The sequence below is a fragment of the Hippoglossus stenolepis genome, chromosome 15, assembly GCF_022539355.2.
Source record: "Hippoglossus stenolepis isolate QCI-W04-F060 chromosome 15, HSTE1.2, whole genome shotgun sequence".
Taxonomy (NCBI): domain Eukaryota; kingdom Metazoa; phylum Chordata; class Actinopteri; order Pleuronectiformes; family Pleuronectidae; genus Hippoglossus; species Hippoglossus stenolepis.
The window spans coordinates 10,181,344-10,187,472 of NC_061497.1; positions in this window are offsets into that span (position 1 = coordinate 10,181,344).

Here is a 6,129-nt window from a genome sequence, read left to right on the forward strand (position 1 = left end):
GTCCCTTATGTAATTGAGTTACACCCAGTTCTCATGGTAATTATTCTATATCTAGTTATCATATTATTCGAGGGTTAAAAATGTTCCATTGCTACGACAGATTTCCATCAGTGTAGATGTGAAGGAGAAAAAAAGTGACTGTTGGACTCAATGAAACCATGAGATGTCGAACATAGACTCATTAGATAACAGCATCGTTATTGTAATGTATAATTATCAGTATCATTATTAAATATATGTATTTTCATTTTTTTTCTTCAACAAAATGTCCACATTGTTTGCAGAAAGGGTGCTGGCCCTGCTGGCACTTACAGTGTCTCTGCTGTGGAGAACACTCTCACTAGGGACATATGTTTATTAAGGGCTGGTATGACTTGCTGGCTGCAATGCTGAGTGGACAAGAGGGAACTTCGTAACGGGGCTTGATTGCTTTCAGCATGAGTTTGACCCCTGCGTTCTCAACAACAGAGAACAGTCACATATCCGCTGGGAGGGTCTTCACACTCCTGTTTGTCTACGGTCACTATGACCACGAGCCTACAGCACATCAGGTCTTTCGCTAAAGTTGTCCCTCGGAATTTGAGATCCATACGCACACAAATATGTTACTCACCTGGACTCCCTGCACTCGTGCATACCGAACCGAAAGGCCCATACACCCCTTGTGACAATTGATCAAAAGCTGAAGCAATTCCCTCAAGCGACTTGAGATATCACATTCAACAGGCCAAAAGATTGATATTTAAAGGTCATCATGACCTTTGACCTTTTACCACCAACATCTTATCAGTTAATCAGTGAGTCCCAATGAACATTTGCTGCCAAATTTGAAATAATTCCCTTGAGAAGTTCCTGGGATTATACATTAACAAAGTTTGAGAGGTCACAGTGACCTTTGACCACCAAATTCAAATCAAGTCATCGAGGAGTCAATGTGAATTTTACCAGATTCAATTAAATTCCCTTCAGGCAATCCTGATAGATCTCGTTCACAGGAACCTGAGGTCACTGTGACCTTGACCTTTGATCTTCAGGCACCAAAAATAAAAAGTTCATCTCTTAGTTCAAGTGAACATTTGACATTCCCTCAGGGCATTCTTGAGATATCGCATTCGCAAGAACGGGATGGACGGATGTACAGACGGACGGACCACCCGAAAACATAATGCCTCTGGCCACTGGCAGATGCCGGGTCAGAGGCATTATGTTTACGGGAGGCATAAAGAAAAGATCCACAAGGCCCAACACAAATCTGGTTTTCATGACCAGCAGTGTAGATGCTTAAAATAATAATAGCTTCAATCTATATAAAGAGTTCTCTCATTCAACAGAGATGAAACTTTGTCACAGACGATGGTGTGAACCTGCCCTGAGCATGTAAGAATATACACTTTGGATTCATTAACTGTCTGTTTACCTTTCAGAGAGGCCACTCCCCTGTCTTTTTCCCTTCACAGGTACTGATCTCATACACGGAATCCAACTGACAGTTGGTTTTATGCTACCAATGGAACATTTTAATCTCTTTATTAATATGATAACAGCGTATTGAATATCTACCATGGGAACAGGGTAAAACTTACAAATTATCTCCTTCTGTCACTCTGTCCTTATATTTTCTCAACACCCGCCGATTCGACCGACTTCAAATTTGGTGGGTGTGTTGCTGAGGATCCTGGGAAGGTTATTGTTGACTGTAAAGTATTATTATATAAATGTAGAGTTAGGGTTAAGGTTGGGGTTTCCAGAAGCACTCGACTGCACTTCCAAGGGTCCTCAGCAATACATTGAGCCCTGAGGGTTGAAGTGGATGAGCAGTTGTATGAAGGGACCTACAGACAGACAGTAATTCCTCCATTTCAGTATATTGTTTTAACCTTTTCAATATGTCCCTGATGGTGCGTGGGATTGTTTCTAAAGAAATTTACTAGCCTATGTTTATTGGGTTGGTATGTGTGTAAGTTTTATTAGGAGGGTGGCCTCGTTGAATAAATATAGCATGTCAAGAGCAAAATTAGGTGGTTCTAGCTTGGCTAAAATACTCTAAGGTCACAATTTGAAGATACAAAGAAGCATAATCAAAGCTCCCATAATAACCATGATCTAGATACAATGCAAGCAAATTATTAAATGATTGAATTTTGGGTGTGAATCAACTCAAAATCAATGAAACCTATGTAAAATCAGTCAGTGAAATTGATGAAAGGCTATGAGATATCAACCAAGTAGTGTCAGATCTATAGATTTAGATACACATCAAAGTTACATGAAAAATATCTAACAAAGATGTTTGATGTAACGTTTTATTCCATCTCAGCCATTTTAGATGGGTTAAAATTACCAACAAAGTAGTTAATTCTACATCCTAACATCCACAGGGTTAAAAGCCAAATGTTATCCTCCATAACAATGTCTTCTGTCTGTCTTATCTTCTGTGATGCTCGTCAAGTCTTATAGTGGCTGAATGATATTCTTCATGACTGCAGTGACGGATCAGACTTGTCTTCTCATGTCATTCAGGTGTCATAGAAAATGAGACACGCAACACCTGGAAATAAAAGAAAAAAAGAAACAATGTATGAATCAATTTCACTCGCAAATACATACACAGAATGTATTCATATGCTGCATCTGGGTATCTGAACTTACAAGAAGCCTTTCCCACAGCCCAGGGGTCCAAAGAACATTTCTGTTGGGAGGCAAACCTTCCTACAAACTCCACTTAGACTGGGGCAAGAAAATGGAAAGGATGCAGCCTCATTCTCTGCAACTGTAACCACATATGGGAAACATCAGCCATGTTTAGGCAGTTTCATTTAGAACGCACATGTCATACACAGAGGTAGATTCAAGGTGCTGTACAGGGATATTAAAAAGAAAAACAGATCAATTTTAGAGGAGAAAATCACAGTTTAAAACAATTTTCAAGCAAAATAAAAGAGATTAAAAAGAGAAGAATAAATGTTTAAAAATAAGTTAAAGGAGTAAAATAATACAAATGAAATTGATAGAACTGTGTAAAACAATAAAATAGAAATAGAATAAAATACAATAATGGTAAGACCTTGTACAAAAGTTTAGTTAAAGGCGAGTGTGAATAAAGACATTCGATCTGGTTTTTAAAAACTGCAATGGATGGGGCCTTTAGATTTAGATTTTCCCTGGGTACCACTAGCAGACCACCCCCCCAAGTGATCTCAGAGGTCTCACAGGGTGGGATTGGACTAACATGGCTGTTAGGTGTTTGGGAGCATTAACAGATTTTAAAACGAGCAGTAAAACTTCAAAATCAATCCTGTGGCATGATGGCAGCCAGTGTAGAGATTTAAGAACACGGGTGACGTGGGCTGTATTTTCAGATTTGATTAAAGGTTAACATTAGAAAAATAACTGTGCATCAATACTTACCATTCAGCAGTAAGGCAACAAAAAGCACAAAAACCACCACGCGATAGCAAGACATCCTTGCGTCTGAAAGTGTTGCTCCGAAATGAAGATTTGGCCCCGGACTTTTTTGTATTTTGGTCAAAAGGGGAGGAGTGAATATAATAGGAAACATCACACTGGTCACTAGGTTCTGTATTACAGAGTTATTATCGTCCGTGAGAGAACATGCTTTTCTTAATCACATTTAAGAAAACAGCATCACTGAGCCCAGCTTGTTTTGTGAGTGTTGTCATGAGGAGAACATGCTCTCTGCCGCTGATTTAAAACACATGCACATCCTTAATGCTAACTGCTCCCTGAGACTGAGGCCATGAGCACAGAGGGCAGCTTTTTATACATTAAACAATGTGTTCTCTATCGGATATCAGCAACACTCGCCTACTCAATATTACATCACATTACTGCTTCTTGGGTTGTGTGATTCATTTGTGATTTGTGTCAATTCCTTGTTTTGTGGTGGTGTCGTTAGTGAAAAGCAGGAAGCAGTTTTGTCAGTCTTCATCTGGGCACCCGGCAGAGACTTCCAAGACAAATTATTCTCAGGTGACTGTCCCGACAATTGAGTTAGACTAACCGAGTCACTGGCATTCCTTCTTCTAAGACAAATGTATTTAATTCACTAGATACATTTTATTTTCTGTCTCTCTGGCTAGAGAGAGAAAGAGAGGCTTGTAAGAGCAGCACTGCCAGTTTGATTCTTTTGACCAGTCCAACTAGAATTACCGCACTGCCAAAGATCAAAGGTCACAATGGCCTCATAACGTATGTTTATGTTTTTCTTGAAAGTGATATCTTAAGATCAGCATGTGAGAATGTCCTCAAATTTGGACTCAAAGATGAACTGATGCCTGGAGGTCAAAGATCAAGGTCACAGTGAACTAATGTTCCTGTAAATGTGATATATCGGGACTACAGGAAGGAAATTTCATTGCATGTGACACAATTCACTTGTTTTGCCTTGTCAATGTAATACCTCAGGAACATCTCAACCTAATTCTTTCAAATTTGTACTCAGATATTTAAATAGTGGCAGTTTACGTAGGTAAAGTTTTTCCCTCACCACTGAACAAATGTCACTGCCTCATTATTATCGCTTACTTATTGAGTGTATAGCCTAATGCAGTAGAAGATGGGTAAAACAAGAATACTGTCAGAAGACTTTTTTTATTCAGCCGAAACAAGTTACCCTTTGGTTTAGTTTCTCTCTGCATTTATATGTTGACTTCATAATATTGAAATAATCACCACTGGCATAAGGGGACAAAAAAAATCCACCACACAGACAAAGAGAGGCAATGGCGCTGGAGAAGAAGAAGAACATTTTGTGGGATTATGAAGGGCACCATTACTTTATTTAGTTTTCTTTAACACAAAGATCATCACATCCCTGCCCATTGGATTATTCCTGGCAGGATGCGTACACAAGAATGGGCCCATTAGCATCTTGTTTAAGTGGAAGACAACTCTTGACATATCCACAGCAGTCCGCACTTTGTATGGGCCCCCACTGAGTCTGCTAACTTGAGGACTGTGGCCAGTGATTAGAGGAGGTGATCCAGGAGGCAAATGTCTAAGCTGCTCTATGGCTCCTCCCACGGGTTTTTCTTCAGCGTTTGATTAATCAACTTTGACAAAAGCTTCACCGGAGAAAGAAAATAATTCCAAGAGAGAGGTGTGCTTATAAATCACAGAATCACAGCGGTGCAAGTCATGTAACTGAGCACTGAAACTGTCCTCGAAAGACAGACGTGTGACATTAATATGTAAATTGATGGCATTTGGATTTATTTCAAAAAATCGGTAAAACAAGTCCCAAAACATATTTTTGCCCGAGGTCAAATCAATCTCCTTTTTGCTCTGCATACATAACATGGTGTCAAACCCCAGATGAATGCAGTCATGAACAAATCACAGGTCAGAAGTGCTGCTCTCCTCCTCTCAGCCCTGTGCTGGGCTGCTGCCTCTGTCGTAGGCTAAGCTGGTTCTTTGCTCGACCGGTGCCGGGCCGTGTGTCTGACCTTGCTTCGGAGTGATCTCTGTCAGCGCCGTTAGCCATGTCACTAAGAGGCTTGCGGGCAGCGGATCAGTTTAGCACAGCCTCACCTGACTAATCTGATTACATCAATGGGGCTGCTATGAATGTGCAAGACAGGACAGACGAGAACAAACACGACTTCACACTTCCATACGTGGTAGATCACCTTTGTATTCATGAATCCCAGCTGCAAACACAGAATCCGTGTGTTCCGATGTGTTTCCTGTGTCATCTGGGAGCATCTTTTTTTGTTTTTTTCAAATAAACGTGGAGTTTCCCTTCCCACCCCCACAGGCTTAAAATCCAGCTGTAGTACTGCAGTGTGGTGTTGGGTCAAAAGAGCACCAGCAGACTTTCAGTAGCTTACCACAAGATATTTTCAGCCCTTGGCTCCAGGTCAGATTGTTCTTATGCCTTCATTAGCATTGCCCCCCATATACAAGGTGCTCATATTGGCCTTTACTCTGCGAATATTATCCCATCCAGAGCTAGGAGCCTCTGGAAGGAACCTCAGGAAAAGCTCAGAGGCTGTAGAAACGTCAGGGCCTGAAGGCTCTAGAGAACGTGAGGGGAGATGCTCATATTCAGGATAGCTAGGCATAACAAAATCTATTCTTAATCAATATTCCCCAGGTTTTTTTGCTAAA